Source organism: Rousettus aegyptiacus, unplaced genomic scaffold (assembly GCF_014176215.1).
Source record: "Rousettus aegyptiacus isolate mRouAeg1 unplaced genomic scaffold, mRouAeg1.p scaffold_m13_p_3, whole genome shotgun sequence".
In the NCBI taxonomy this organism is placed as follows: domain Eukaryota; kingdom Metazoa; phylum Chordata; class Mammalia; order Chiroptera; family Pteropodidae; genus Rousettus; species Rousettus aegyptiacus.
In genome coordinates this window covers 132,218,447-132,235,299 of record NW_023416306.1, presented here as the reverse complement: position 1 = coordinate 132,235,299, position 16,853 = coordinate 132,218,447, and the positions used below count along the sequence as shown (strand labels likewise).

Genomic DNA, 16,853 nt, shown 5'->3' with positions numbered 1-16,853 from the left:
TACGGGAGGAGATTAAGTTCCTTGTTTAACAGGGGTGTCCTTGACCTTCCCAGGGTCTTTTGAGCTTGCCTCTACCATTAACCCCTTGTGTCCCCTTGGGCAAGTCCCTTTCCCTTTTTGGGCATCAGTTTCCTTTTGTAAAACAGGCGGGTTGGGTAGATGATCTTTGAGACCCCTCCCAGAACAGACCTCCTGCACTTCGCAACAGCCCAGGCCCAACTTCCCAAGGCCTCTGTTTCCAGGCTCCTGCTCTGGCCCAGGCCTGCCTCGCAGCTCACCAAGTTTGCTCCAACAGCTTCCGAACCATCTCTGGCCTCCACTCTCTTCCCTTCTGATAAACCACCCCAGACACTGCCCAGGTAACCTCCTGAGGCTTGGGCACCTCCCATGCCCCCGCCCCCACGGCGTCCCTCAGAAGGATCTATCTCATCACCTGACATTCATCATATCCTGCTTGCAGTCTTGGATGCTGGGCTCAGCTTCCTCATCTGCCGAAGGCACTAACAACCCCTCATATGGGGGCGCTGTGGTGTGGACACACAGTGGGGTACACGTAAGGAACCTGAAAAAGGCTGGATAGCCTAACTGGCACTCTTGGGTTCTCTGTGCTGCAAAGGTTGCCCAACCACCCCTACTCTCCTTCATCCAAACTGGCGATGTCCTCTAGGTCTGGGTCACCCCCTCCTAGAGAGGCAGGCCCCTCTGGCTCCATCAGAGGTGACCTGGCCCTTATAAAGCTCACACAGGGCTGGATTCTATTCGCCTGCCTGCACCTGCAGCTCCCACCATCTTATGGGCAATGTATAACTGGGTTCTTCCAGAGCACCAGCCGGCAGGACGCTTGCTGAGGGAACAGCTGGGTCTGTGGGCTCCTACCTACTCCCTTTTCCTTTCCCCAGGACTGTGTTTTTGATACATATTATTTTTGAGCACCCTCAGAGAAATCCTCACTACCAACTTCAAAAAAGCTCATAGTTGGGCTTCATGAAGGGCAGACACTAAGGAGATTTCAGACCCTGTCTGGCCCTGTTCTGAAGACTGACCAAATGACTCTCAGAAACCTTCCCCAAAGACTCAGGAAGAGGTAGCTAGCAGGAAATACAAGTTATTAGAAGAGACCGGTGACTAAAGCCAGAAGTGATGTACTTTCACCCTTAGCTTAATTTTAACTTAACATCATGGTTTCCTTTCTTGCAGTCACCTTCATGTCATTTTTAAAGTCGGTGCAGTGGAAATTGATAAATCTGAATTCTGGGGGGATGGCGGGGAAGAGACTGTGAAGGGAAGAGAAACCAGAACCTAGAAGCTTGGAGACCTCCCCCCCCGGTATCTAAATATTGCTTCAGCCACTTACTACTTGTAGGGCCTCAGGGAGGTTACCTAATGTTTCAGAGCCTGTTTCCTCATCAGTAACGTTGGGATAATAATACCTATCTTATCCTATGACGAGAGAATTAGATGCTACATACAAAGTGCTTAGTTCATGGCCTGGTATCTCAAAAATGCTCAAAAAATCCTTGCTTATTATCCTTATTGTAGACAGACGGATCAAGGCCCCCACCTGACAGGAGGAGAGCTGTTGGAAAGTAGGGAGGCACCAAGGCTTAGCCAAAGGTAGGCAGCTGGTTAGGAGCTAGAGCAAAGCACAAAGTCCCAGGCCTGGTGTTATGCAGTCCACATACATATCTCGCTCAAACCTCAGTCTCTCTCTGTCAAAAATAGGGGTTTGGAACAGAAGCTTCCTAAGGCCTTTCTAGTTCAGTGAGTACTTGTAGGTTTTTCGTTTACAAAGTACGTTTCACTTTATAGAGCCAATCTATAATTCTGTGAGTGTTCCATTAGTTGTAATGGTCACATGACTAGAGCTTGGACTAGAAGTAAAGGTATGGCTCTATCTTTCCCCAGAGCCCAGTGGTGGACAGCTCTGAGATGGGCGGGTGAGACTTGAATCCTGACCATGGCCCAGGGAGGGACATTATGGCCCAGGACGTCATGGAAGCTTGGCTCTGGCTCCTGCCCAGCGTCCAGTTCTGTCGGGCTATGCCGAGGCCCAGAGACCTGGGTCTGGAACTCATCAACCCCACCTGTCAGCCCTCCCCTGGCTGGCTCACAGGGGCCTTTGGTTATCACTAAGGGGAGTGCAGCCAAGAGTGAGCTGAGTGTGGCCCTGGTCCAGGGACCCAGCATCCCTTCCCTGTTTGTTGGGCACTTTAGGGCAGAGAACTGTGTTCTCATCAGCCAAGCACCCCCAATTTGACTGAGTTGTTATATGACAGACACTGTGAAATATGTGAAGACCTCACTCATTCATAAATATTTATTGAACACCTACAGTGTGCCTGGCCCTGAGCTGGCTCCAGGAAATCAGACAAAAATTCCTGCCTACATTCTAATAAAAGAAGCTGTAAAGGAAAGCAGAAGTGTGATGGGAAATAAAAGAGAGCAATTCACTTTACACAAGGGAATCAGAAAAGGCCTTTGGGCTGAGACAGAGTACAGCTAGAAAGAGCATTTAGACAGAGGAAAGGGCCTACGAAAGGCCCTGAGATAGGAAAATGTGGAGTGTTCGGAGATCTACAGGACTAGTGTGAGGCGGGCACATAACAAACTGTCCCTCAAAAAATGCCAGCTGAACAAATTAACAATAATAAGGATTCCTGCTTCGAGCCAAAATGAAGTAACAGGAACTGGATTTACATTTCCACCTAAAACAGCTAAAATGCCCAACAAAACATATGAAACAATGGTTCTCAAGACATTAGATGCCAGATAATGAAAAGTAGTGACTCCCGAGAGTCGGGAAACAAATGAGGTGAGCCCTAAGAATGCTCTGTCTTACTGCCTGAAGACTTTCCAGAAGCACAGCAAAACAAGAGGAAGGCAGCTGGAGTCTGGCGGTGTCCCTGCACTGGAAAGATGAAGCCAGAAGTTGGGGACATGAGACATAGAACCGAAAAGGTGAGGGCAGCACCCACAACTCTGAAGCTCTATAGAGGGTAACTCTATAGTACTTCCATCCAGTGCCTGCGTGTGAGGAAACTACCAGAAATCATGGTAAGAACCACTCAAAAGGACTAGAGAGAACAATCCTGGGAGCTCGCACAGGGCTGGGAACTGCGCTGGCTCCCACAAACCAGAGTGGAAACCTCACACTGGGGCACTGAGTAGAGCGCTCTGAAGAGATTTGGGCTCAGAAATGGGTAAAAACTAAACGCTACTCTGGCCCCATGTAATAAAAGCAAGACCTGAAAGACCAAACTATTTCCAAATAACTTTTGCACCCCAGAACAAAGCTCAAGACTATTTATAAAAATAAAAAAAATATATCTAGCACCGAACAAAAATTCACAATGTCAAGCAGCAAATAAAAATTAGTATGTATACAAAGAAATGGAAAAATATGACCCATGATGGAAAAAATTTCAATCAATTGAAATCTACTTGGAAATTACACAGATGATAGAATTAGGAGATGCAAACATTAAAGCAGTTATTATAACTCTTCCATATGTGCAAGAAGATAACGGAAAGACTGACCATGTTAAGTAGAGATATAGAAGATATTTCTTAAAGACCCAAATTAAAATTCTAGAGATGAAAGCCATAATGTCTGAGATAAAAATACACTACATAGATTGATGGAACACTAGACATGGCAGAAGATTAGTGACGAATTTGGTCATATTGGGTGCCTGGTCATCAGGGCTACTTTTAACTCTGGCAAAGTGGATATTGTTGCCATCAATGACCCCTTCATTGAATTCAACTGCATGCTCTACATATTCCAGTATGATTCCACCTATGGCAAATTCAATGGCATATCAAGGCTGAGAACAGACATCTTTTCATCAATAGAAGGTTTATCTCCATCTTTCAGGAGTGAGATCTCATCAACATCAAATGAGGTGATGCTGGTGCCAAATATGTTGTGGAGTCCGCTGGTGTCTGCACCACCTTGGGGTAGGCTGGGGCTCACTTAAAGGGTGGAGCCCAAAGAGTCATCACCTCTGCTCCTTCTACGGATGCCCCCACCTTTGTGATGGGAGTGAACCATGAGAAGTATGACAACTCCCTCAAGATTAGCAGCAATGCCTCCTGCACCACAAATTGCTTGCCCCCACCCCCAACCCCCAGCCAAAGCCATCCGTGACAACTTTGGCATTGAGGAGGGACTCATGACCACCATCCATGCCATCATTGCACCCAGACTATAGATGGCCCCTCTGGGAAACTGGCATGATGGTCAAGGGGCTACCCAGAACATCATCCCTGTTTCTACTGGTGCTGCTAAGGCTGTGGGCAAAGTCATCCCTGAGCTGAATGGGAAGCTCACTGGCATGGCCTTCTGTATTAGTCATGAATCTGACCTGCCATTTGGAGGAAGCTTCCAAATATGATGACATCAAGAAGCTGGTGAATCAGGCATCAGAGGGCCCCCTAAAAGGTATCCTGGGCTACACTGAGGACTAGGTTGTCTCCTGCGACTTTAACAGTACCACCTACCCTTCCACCTTCAATGCTGGGGCTTGAATTACCTTCAAGGACCACTTTGTCAAGCACATTTTCTGATAAAACAACGAATTTAACTACGGCAACAGAGTGATGGACCTTATGGCCTCTATATGGCCTCCAAGGAGTAAGAGTTCCCTGGATCACCAGCCCTACTGAGAGCATGAAAGGAATAGAGGCCCTTAGCTGCTGAGGAGTCCTTGTCACAACTTAATCTCCCAATACACCAAGAATCTCCCATCCTTGATACAGTTTCCACCCAGGACTCACTGAAGAAGGGGAGCGGTTTAGCATGTACTATCAATAAAGTACACTGTACCCAACCAAAAAAAGACAGATTATACCAAGTATCATAAATTGCTTTTTAAAAGTGATAAAGACTTAAAAGCAGCCAGAGAAAAAAGACATAATGTATACAAACAAAAATAAAAAGAGCAGATTTTTTTTTTTTTGTCAGAAACAATGCAAGTGAGAAGTGGAGCCATATCTTTAAAAGACAGAAATAAAAACATAAAGACCAGCCTTACCTAGGAAAAATACCTTTCAAAATGAAAGTAAGACAACATGGGATGAAATTAGAAATTAATGACAAGGGAAATTTGGAAAATTCACAGGTAAGTGGGAACTAAGCGAAAACTCCAAAATAAGCAATGATCCAAAGAAGAAATAACAAGGGAAGTTAGAAAACACTTTGAAATAAATGAAAATAGACATATAGATCAGTGGAATAGAATTAAGAGTCAGAAATCAACCTATGTGTCTATGGTCAATTGATTTTCAACAAGGGTGCAAAGAGTATTCAATTGTGAAAGAATAGTCTTTTCATCAAATAGTGCAGGGACAATAGGATATTCACATGCCCTTACCTTATAACATATACGGAAAGCTCAAATAGATCACATACCTAAATGTAAGAACTAAAATTATAAGACTTCTGGACAGACCACAAGAAAGGTATCAGGAGATACCGCTCAGAATCAAGAGACCTGTCCTGTCCTGATAACTGAGGAGGTGTATTTATGGCTGAAGCAGGTGTATATATAAGGTTCAGATGAGCAGCAGATCATTGGGGAAAGAAATCAAGTCCATTTGGGCAGTCTGGGAAGGTTTCATGGAAGAGGTGCCACTGGCATCAGGGGTTGAAGTTACCTCCTGCATTTATGTGGACTTTAAAGTTTACTAAGTGCTTTCATGCCCTCTCTTTATAGTCTAGACCCATCCTCTCAGCGTCTCCTTTAGGCTGTTATTATACACCCCTCTGCACAGATGGGGAAACTGCCTACTAGGGACATTGTGACTTGTTCAAGCTCACACAGCTTGGCAGGACAAGATGTGACCCTCAGTTTTTTAACTCGAGCCCTGACTTATTCTCTATTTAAGGCTGACTCTAAATGGGGTCAGGGATAAAGGGGAGGGGAGTGGTTGGTGGGTGGCAGGGATTGAAAAGGGAGAGAAGCTCCTCTGAACACTGTGTCCTCCAGAAGGTGCTCCACCCACTACCCTGGCTCCAGATACCTGGACTCTACCTTAGAGCTGTGCTGCAGGACTGTCAGATCAGTTTCCACTCCACACCTTTCTCCTGACCTCCAATTCCAATAGCTTGTGGAATCTCAAACTCGAAATGTGAACTCATAGAGTCTTGCAGTGTTAAAGAAACCTCAGGACCCATCCCAACCACCAGAGGATAACGATGCTAATAATCAAAGCCATATCTATGGCTGCTACCGCATACACACACAGGCCTTGAGCTGTGTGTGTTCTACATAGCGCTGCATTTTATCTCCACACACACTGTGAAGTAGGTACTATTAGCATCCCCATTTTAAAATTTGGGGAAACTGAGGCTCAGTGTATTTATTGTCTAAGGTTACATAGCTAATAAGTTGTGGATCTAAGCCCGTCTGATGACAAATGAACAATGATTATCCTACAAAATTACTCCCTCCTCTCAACCTGCCCATTTCTATAAGCAGCACCACCAAGTCCCCAGGTGTGAGACTCTGCCATTTCTCTGGACTTCCGTGTCTCATGACAACCAGCAACTCTGAAAGAGGTGGAGACTGGGGAAGGGTTGCAAGCAGGCTGTGGGAGGAAAAGGGAGACTTGATGGCTTCATCCACCAAGCATGGATTTAATGTTCTACTAACTTTTAATCCCAACTTTGTAAGAGTTAAGTTTAATTGCCAGGTTGTATGCCCTACAGATTAAAAGCAAGGAGTTTGAGGTCAGAGACACTCGGGTTCTAGTCTAGTCCTGGCTTTCCTACTTTCCTCCTCTGTGATCTTGCGGCAGCTTCTAAACCTCTGGGGTTACAATGTTTTGAGGGGAGATGGCTTCCGCCAGAGATGGACAAGGCTCAGGTTGCCTTAAACGTAGCCACTCTTGCCCCACCACACTTACTTCATCCAACCCTCTGAGGCTAGTTTCCTTCAAAACATTTAAAATATATACTCAATGTTGTCAGATGGCTACATCTTTTAGATGCCTGCTTCAGTTTATTTATCTGGAATGTTCTTCCAGGAAGTCATCCTATGAGCCTCAGTGAGCCCCCCTGCTCCGATCAGCTAACCCGATCTCTTCCTTCCCGCCCCTTCTTTCTGAGCCTTTCACATGCTAATGTGCATTGCGGACCTCTTAGAGCACTGTTGCGGGTAGAAGGGCAATGGAGCCTCCCAAACTTACTTGCTGCAGCACCTCCCATGAGCAGGTGGCCACTGCCAGCCATTCATTCACCCTGAGCAGTCTTTCGCCTAATCTCTCAGCTCCAGCCTCCCATTTCCAACCGCCTGAGACCAATTTCCTACCAAAACCACTTCCCTCTCTGTCCTTGGGGCCTGGGTGGAGAGCGCCAGGCCCCAAGATCCACTGTCCCTCCAGAATCCTCTCCTAGAAAGCTCTGCGAGGCCCAGTATTTGCCCCCTCTCCACTTCCTGATGACCCTTGGTCTAGCTCCCGCCAAGGCCCAAGCCATGGACCCAATTCTCCTTGTCTGTCCACCTGACACTCCAGCCAAACCAGACCCTGCACATCCTGAGTTTTCCCACAGCCATGTCTTTGCCTCTGCCTGGAATGCCCCCAGCTACTCATCTTCAGGGTCCAGTTCCAGTGCCATGGCCTCCCGGGGCCTTCCCAGATGGCCTAGTTGAAGGCTGCAAGTGGCCTTTCATTCCCCTTGGGCATAGTTCTGTGTGTTTGAAGCTGCTTCATCACTGGTGAGGTCAAATGTAGTTCCACAGTAGTTGCTCATAAATATCTGTAGTTGGAAGGAAGAGTATAATCCAACTCTTTCATTTTACAAAGGAGACACAGAGTTGTTTGAAGCAATGGCTTCACCACCTCTACCAAGAGACAGGACTGAGGTCTCCTTCAGAGCTCCTCCCCAAGTTAGGATTTTTCTGCCTTTTGCTTTGGGGCCAAGTGGGCCATATTTTCATGGGAAGACAACTCTCTAGAGCTCACAATACAGACTCTAGCAGAGAGGTGGAGTGGAGGTCTCTAGTCAACCAGCCCCTAGAATGCTGTCTCAGACGGTGCCATCCATTCTGGAAGTCCCTGGTTCCTACTCTCTTAGAGCCTTCCTACTGGCATTCCACGATCCCTAGCACCACCACCTGGTCACTGTCTGAGGTAGAAGGGGCCTTAGGGATTATCTATACAGGGGGCCCACAAAGACCTCTAAAGATCCTTAACCTCTCAAGCTGTGTGCATAACTGTGTCTGTAGATCTCTAGAGCCAGCATCAGAGACATCATCTGAGTCTCAATGGGGGTCTAAGACCCAAACAAGATACACAACAATTATCTGTCCAGTCTCTTATTAGAAAGGTGTTAATATATGTCAAGTTCTTATGACTGTGCCTGGCACATTTTAAGTGCTCTCTAAGGCCTGAGTTGGCCCACAGCCTGGTTTTGTAAATAAAGTTTTAGTGGAACACAGCCATGCCCATGTTTATGGCTGCTTTCCCACTATAGCTACAAGGACAGAGTGGAATAGTTGCAACACAGATGTAACTGTATAGCTCAGAGTCCTCTAAGGGTTGGCTGCCATTATGATTGTACAGATTAACAGTAGGCCCCAAGCCACGCAGCTAGTAATCTAGGCTTTGAATCCATATCTCCATTCAAGGAGTCTATAATAAACCTCTTTGCCTCTCTCCTTCACTCACCTTTAACACACAGTGCTCATGCATTCATTCTGGAAGGATTCGGGGACCCCTGCTGTGTCCTCCAGGGTGAGAGCAATTGGGAACAGAGGAAGGGGTAGGGAGTAACTGACCTTATGCCTTTGCAGAATGACTTACTCTGCCTCCAAGGTCCCAAGTGCACATTTGCCATCTCCTTTGCTCTAGTCACACTGGCTTTCTTCTCTGTCAAACACAAATTTTCTTCCTACATCAGGACCTTTACATATGCTGGTTTAGCTGGCTCTTTCCTGTCATTCAGGTCCCAGCTCAGATAGTATCACCCAATGAAGACTTCTGGGGCCAAGTCACTCTTGAGGCTTACGTGACACTTGTAAGTGAAATATTTTGTTTTTTGTTGGTCTCCCTGAATATGATATGAGGTTTCTATCTCAATTCACTGCTTGAGCACAGTGCCTCACAGTGGGCTTCCATGTTGCTCAATAACTGTTTATTAAATAAATGAAATGACTCTTGGACAGAGTGTCAGGTGATGCGGCTTCTCTTCATGGCTCTGTACACCCATTAACTGAGCCGGTTCCCTGAGCCTCAGTTGCCTCTTATGTAGGGTGGAATGTGAGGATTGGATAAGAAGCCCATGTCTTTTGTTGTGAACATTCTATGACTTGAAAGCACTACCATTGGTAGATTTGGTGGTAATAGATTATATTTGACTGAGCCTCAGCCCCAGCCCAGGCCTTAGGGAAATATGGTAAAGTCACTACTGGAGGATGAGGGAAGGAAGAAGGGAATGAATAAAAGTAGGGGAGACCCAGAATCGGGCAGGTAAAGAAGGCTCTGAGAGCCACGGACCCAAAGCCAGGGAGAAAGGGTCCAGGAAAAGAAGGCATGGGACTGGGGTGGTAGGAAGGGCTTCTTTTACTTTTTAGCCTATGAGCTTCAGAGTTGTTTGAAACCTGTATAACAAAGTATACATTCGTTTTGCAACTGGAAAAATTACAATGCCCTTTGAACCAGCAATTCCAATTCTAGGAATTTCCTCACAGATCGAGGCTTCTGTGACATGAACCATGCCAAGGCTATGCATAGCAGCCTTGCTTGAAATAGCAAAAGACTGAAAATAATCTAAATGTCCATTAGAAAGGACAGGATAGATAAACCAGAGTGCATCCACAAAATGGAACAGTATAAAGATGTTAAAACACACACACACACACACACACACACACACACACACACACACACAGCTAGTCTGTTGAGTAATGATGTAGAATAATCTCCAAGATCTCTGCCAAGTAACAGAAACAATGTAGAGAACAATGTAGATAGGATGCTACCAGTCACATAAAAAAACTATACCCACAGATGTTTACAAATGCTCAGAATATCTCTGGAACTTATACTAGGTGCTAGTGGATGGGTTTGGAGGGGAGATTTAATGTTCCATTTTTTTAATAAAATTGAGTAAAAATTCACATAACGTAAATCATTTTAACCATTTAAAGTGTACAATTCAGTAAATTCAGTTGTTTAACCATCACCTCAATGTAGTCCCAACATTTTCATCACACCAAAGAAACAGCCCACACACCCACTAGCAGTCACCCCCATCTCTCTTCCCCAGCCTCTGGCAGCCACGACGGATTTGCCGATTCTGGATACTTCACACAAATGGAATCATACAATATGTGACCTTCTGTGTCTGGCTTCTTTCACTTAGCATGTTTTTGATTTTCATCTGCACCGATCTTTTTTTCAGGGATTTTACATTCCACTGTATGGACATACCATACATTGTTCATCCATTCATCGGCTGAAGGACATTTGGGTTGTCTCCACCTTTTGGCGATCATGAACAGCACTGCTATGAACACTAATGTACAGGTTTTTGTTTAAATGCCTGTTTTCAATTCTTTAGGGTACATATCTAGGAGTGGATTATTAGGTCATCTGGTGAGTCTAACTTTTTAAAGAACTGAACATTGTTTTTAATATTCTTCTGTACTTTGTGAATTTTATACTATGAGCATCATGAGCAAACATTACCTCTTCTAAAAGAAAAAAGAAAAACATGAAGGTTTGTACTTCATGGAAAAAATAAAGCATACTGTGTAAATACAAGGGATTATTATTAGATAAGAAATTAGCAAATATTTACCTAGATGATTCCTGGAAGAAAACTGCATTTTGGACTTAGACCTTAATCCAGATTCAATTCTTTTGTTCCATTCTAGTTCTAGCAGTGGGGTATAGGGAAACTTGTGTTCCAGCCCCAGTCCTGTTAGTTATAGTTGTGCATCATTGTGTAGGTTATGTAACTTCTTTGCATCTCAAATGTAAAACACAGAAAAATCATCTACCCAGCCAGCTGTAAGTCGAATGAGTTCTAGGATGTGTTACGTCTAGCCCTATGCCTGGCACACAGCTGGCAGCCTAGGTTAGCAGCCTTACGTACAGGAGCCTCCCTTTGCTCTCCTGAGGTCATTATGCTCTGCATTGTAAGTCCCCACATGCCCCATAAGGAGCTCCTGGAGGCCTGGCCCTGCTAAGCACAGTTCCCCTCCCACAATATTTCACTACCCCTAGTGCCAAACAGTCCAGAAGAGGAGATAACCAGGGGCTAAAGGAGGAGGATCAGGGTCAGGAGCTAGGAAAGGCCTGGGTCTGCCATGGACTGCCCTAAGACAGGGAGCATGGGTTTGCTTTATGGAGCTATAGAGCCCAGGGCCATACATATGGAGGAGTTAGGTAAAGGAACAGGAAGACAGATTTGGGTTTAACCAGAGACACAACTTAAATTTTTAATTGACAGGACATAATATCAAGCACTGCATCAAGCACTGTTGTGTGATTCCATACAAACTGTTGCCATTTCAGATGAAGAAACAGACTCAGAGTCCTTACTTTTCACAAAGTCACAAATGTAAAGTATAGCACGATTTGAACACAGGCCTGTCTCAGTCTAGAACTTGGAAGAGCTGGAGGAAGAGCAGTAGAATGAGCCGTTTGGGGTGGGTGAAGTGAGCGGCTTCTCCCCAAGTTCATGCAGAGACTGGATTAGCTTGTGGTGGAGAGTCAAGTGTTTGATGTAGGCAGTTGGATTCAGGTCCTAGGGTTCTAGCTGCTAGGGTACAAAGAGATTCCCAGGGTCTTCCTTCAGAGATGTGGATGTAGTTGTTTTCAGATGGACACCAGGAATCTGTCATTTTCAAAAGGCAATTCTGGTCTGTGGCCAAGTGTGACGTCCACTGGCTTGGATGATCTCTAGCGCCCCGCTTAACACAAATTCGATGATCTGCAATGCCCACCTTGAGGAAGCATTCCTTTGAGTTAGGCATTACCCTCTCCTGCTGCCGCCTCCTTAAACCCCTGAGGTTTAAGAGAGAATGAGTGCAGCTGCTCCCTTCCCCTTCTGAACAAGAGGCTTTTTTTTTAAAGCAAAAAAGACCGTAAAGATGGAGGCCACAGGAGCCTCATGGCCACCTTCAGTGGTAAAGGTAGAGCCAGCTCATCTTCTCTCCTTGCCCCATCCCATTCCACTCTATGCAGAGCCCCAGTCCCTAAAAGACTGTCACTTGTCCCACTGGACCCTGGTCAGGTACAACTATTCCCGCTTTTAGTCCCTAGGTCTTTCTTGGAAACTGCCCAGTCAGGGCCAGCTTCCCTGGGCATGCCAGCCAATTCTCCAATTCTGCAGTTTGTGGCCTGGGGGGCCCTCTCCCAGGCTCTGAGAGACCAGCGACTCAGGCAGGGAAGCAGGGCAGAGAGGCATTCTCAGTGACCTTTGGTTCTCTGGGAAGTACTCAAAACCAGTAAAAGTTTAGCAAGTGCCATTTAATTGTTACCAGATCTCTCTCTCTCTCTCTCTCTCTCTTACCATACAGACTTTCCGTGCGATAAAAGATCATTTGAAAGCTCTGTATGAAAAGATCTTTGATTAGTTGTTTTTTTTTTTTTAAATTTCCAAGCCACCTGCCTTTGAAATTATGAAGTATGAAATGAACTCAGTACTTTGCTCTGTGACCTCAGGTGAGTTGATTTCAGCCACTGAAACTCAGTTTCCCCATCTACAGAGGCCACTACCCAGTGGTTAGGTAAGAACTAGTGACACGTAGGGGCTCTGGCTCCTGAGAGGAAGGCGTAAGTTGGGAGCCCAGAGTCCAGGCCAGTGAACTTTGACCTACCCAGATACCCTTTCTGCTTCCCTTTCAGGTTTCTGGTATCTCACTCCCTCCTACCTTGGGAGAGAGGAAAAAAGCAATCATTGACGTGTTAGTGTAAAAATACTTCTCTCAGAGATATTTCCACGGTAACCCAAGCCCTTCATTCATTCAATATTTATTACTGAACCCCATCTACCAGGACCTGGGCTGGGCACTGGGAATTCAAAGATGAAAAAAAGATACTATCCCTGTCCTCAGGGTCCTCCCCTAATTTTCAGCCATGTGGGAACAGAAGAAATAACATGTTGGGGAAGAGAGGAGACATTGCCTCTTGGGAAGATTGGGTTTGAAGTGAAGTTCTTGGTTCTATTTCTTTGCTGATTTTAAAGTCGCCTCTCCTGCTGCCCTGGAGCTTTGAGGCCTTCCTAGAACTTTCAAAGCCGGGATCTGATTTAACACTCAAGAAAACCTGGATAACACTCATGAGAGCCTGAAAGGCACCTCTAGTTATATCACGAGAATACAAAGCCTTAGAGAGATTAAAATACTTGCCTCTGGTCACTCAGATTGCCATGGTCATCTAAACTCAAGATCAGGTCTTCTGGCATAGTTTTTTTTTTTTGAAATACTGTTTGCTTTAGATTTGAACCTGAGTAACTATGTGGCCCAAAGTAAAGAAGGCAAGAGGAGAGCTCAGAAACTTTAGGCTGAAATGACCCAGTCTCTGACCCTGACTTGTACCACTCTGACTTTGACCTGCAAATTAGCAGTAGGATCAAGGGCAATAATCACAACCACCAAGAGCTTACCATGAGCTCTTATTTATCTTACATAACACACCCTTGAGGTTGGGCACTAGTATTCCCATTTTACAGATGAACTCATTAACCCTTATTTGGTAGGTCCCCCAAGGTCATGGACTCTGAATTCCATCATAGGGCTATTTCATGCTTTTCCTACCATCCATGCCATCCACTAGTACCAAGGCGAGTTCCTCCAATATTTCAGGGCCTCAGTTTCCTAATCTAAAACCAGCGATAGCAGGAACAGTGGGAGGATTGTGTGAGGCTGCATATTAACTACCTGGGCAGGCAAGCACACGTTCTTTATAAATACTTGCTAACATCTTGCCCTCTTTTCTTCCTGAGACCTCTTGTACCCAGTGGAGCTTAAATCTACAAGCGCCAAGAAAATATACCTCAGCTGCACCCCAGCCTTTGGGTCTCAAGGTCACTTTCTCTATCTGCCTCCTTATTGCACAGGGTTTCCTGATGGTGGAATAGCTGGGGTTAGAAAAGTAGGCTGTCCTAAAGTAGCCATGCACACCCTTAGAACGCTGGGTGGGTCCCAGGGCAGTATTTCTCAGGAGTAAGGCCATTTGACACTTTTTTCTCCCCTAAGATGAAATACCAAAGGATAATGTATGTACAGTAAATCAAAGAGAAAGAGCCACAGGCCCCAGATAACCTAGAGGCCCCAGGAATGGCCCAGTATCACAGCAAAGGTTTATTGAACACCTACTGCAAATGCTCATTATCCATAAATCACTCTGCTGGAGGCTGTAGAGATTGAGTGGTGAGTCTGTATTCACTTAGCAGGAGTTGTGGATACTTCTCAGTCAGAGGTTTTCCCATTTGATAGGTGAGATGGTAAGACAAGGCATTCCCAGACTCAAGAGGACATAGAGAAGGCACTCTGAGAGCATCTGTGGAGGGGAGTAAGGAGTGGGTGTGGGAAGATCAGGAACTGGGGGAAGCGGGGCAGTTCCAGGCAAAGGAAATAGAAATGTGAGAAGCTCAGAGGTGATGGGAAACACTAGGCGAAGAGGAGACGCTAAGAGGTTGCTAGAGGCTGGGCTACTAGGTCACAGTTCGGGAAGACCAAATTAAAAGTTTTCACCCTCCAGGCAGCCTGTCAGAGTTGTATACCCTGAACTCTTCTCTCCAGCCTCATTTGCATCAACCCCCAAGTTGGTAGCATCATTGGGTACTCACAGCCGGCTGGGTGGGAGCTTTCCATTTATATAATCTCCAGATTCCTTTAGAGTCAGAGATTCTTGCATTTCAGTGGTTGTGGAGGATACAAGGAGGAATGACAGTTGCCGCCTCCAAAGTGCCTAAAGGCTGGTCACACAGGTAGGAAGCTTTCTGAGGCACTAAGAATACGTGTATAGGTGTTTCTTATGAAGGCAAAAAAGAATAAAACTAGAAATAATGCAAATGTCTAACAACATGAGATAAGTTAAATTATGGCGCATCTAATGGGGGATAAACAAATATTAAAAAATTATGTCTGAAGAATTTACAAAGAAACGGTCATGATCAATTTAAGGAAAAAGAAGTATTGTAACTGTATGTGCAGCAAAGACTACAATTTTGTTTTTTAAAATATGCACAAAATGACTAGAAAGAAATATTAATAATCTTACTCCCTAGATAGCAGATTGTTTTCGAAACTATTTTATAGCTTACAACTATTCAACTATGTGCATGGATTGCTACTATTATCAGAAAAGTAATAAATGTTAGTTAAAGATAATCAGCTTCATGTCATGGAAAAATACAGTGATGGGGATCAAGAGTAGACCTTGTGTCATTTGTCACCTTTTAAGGCCTCAGCTCCCTCCTCTACAAAGTGGAGACCTTACGGGCAAGATGAGACTCCTTTACTTTTTGAAAAATTCTGACTTCTAGAGGATACTTTAGTTTTTTAGGAAACTGACCTGGCTCTTCTTGGAAAAAATTGGGCTGAAGCAGGAATTTGAGGGAAGGAAGAATATAGATTGATAAGTCACGGGGGAAAAAAAGCAAGAAAAAAGAGAAGGAAAGGAAGAAGAGGAAGAATAGTGCTGGGCCAAAGCTGGTGATATGCCTGATGGGAAGATCTAGGGAAGGGAGCAGGGGAGATAATGCCAGGAGGAGGCCTGTAAAGGATGGTTGGGATATCTAGAGGTGCCCGAGCCTGAAGTACCTAAAAGCTTTGGGTAAAGTGAAGCATCTCTGATGGCATGGCAGTGATTCCTAAAGGAGGCACTTTCCCTCATAGCAGGGCCTGAACCAAGTGCTGGCAATGGGGGTGGTGGGAAACCAGGGTGCTTCTGGCCTTGCCAGCAGCACACAGCAGGTGTTCAACAATCATTTGCTGAATGAAACAACATGTCCTTGGGAAAGACTGCCTACATCTAGGCCTTAATTTACTCATTTGTGAAATGGCAAGATTAGGACGAGATTATATTTTGTTGGGGAGATTAAATCTGGAACGTTGTATACTTCCACACTCTATACTCCTGTACGGTAGTGCTAACTCTATTTTAGCAGGTCGTCACACTGAGGCTCTGAAGAGTCAAATCATTCCTCCTAGGCCTGGGATCCTAACTGGTTTGATTGCAAACCCAACTTCTCCCACTACACTGATGCTGCGCGTGGCTTCCAACCTTAAAATCCAGGTGCAATGACCTGGTTTGGTGGAGAAAGTCAGAACAGAAACTAGGTACGGGGATGCAGATCACATCGGGCGACGCCTGATCCTGGCCGGACTCCTGCGGGTCTGCCCTAGTCTGGACTGCGCATCTGGCGGGAGGACTGCAGCTCAGGTTCGGAGGCAGGAGCGCAGAAGAGGTGACCCACCTTGGGGCAGCTCCGCTGGACTCCTGGCTGCTGAGCTTCAAGCGTAACCCGAGGCAGGAGCGGGCTTTCAAAAGTCAGAGGGAAACTGACCCGAGGGCCGCGACCTTGAGACCCTCAGGGGGGAGCCACTACGCCCCTCCCGAGCCTCGAGGCTGGTCTCCCCTCCCCCTGCCTTCGGGCTCTGAAAGGAGAGGAAAAGGTGTGTGCGTGGGCGGGGGAGCGGGGGGGGGTGGCATTTAAGCCAAGGGAACCGAGGACCCAAAAACTGGAGGGTTGGAAGGGAGGAGAGGGCGAATGAAATTTTCTCGGTCATTCGAGGTACCCTCTCCTAGGGCTAATAACCATTTGAGTCCCCAAGACTTGTATCGCCGCCCTGAGTCCTATTCAGTAACTGGGAGCGGGAAGGGAGCGTGAG

The 16,853-nt window shown here is 45.7% G+C and overlaps 1 pseudogene; it reads left to right on the top strand.

The window, feature by feature from the left end:
- The first annotated feature begins 3,755 nt into the window (after positions 1-3,755).
- On the top strand, positions 3,756-4,640 carry LOC107508977 (annotated as a pseudogene).
- The last annotated feature ends 12,213 nt before the right edge of the window (positions 4,641-16,853 follow it).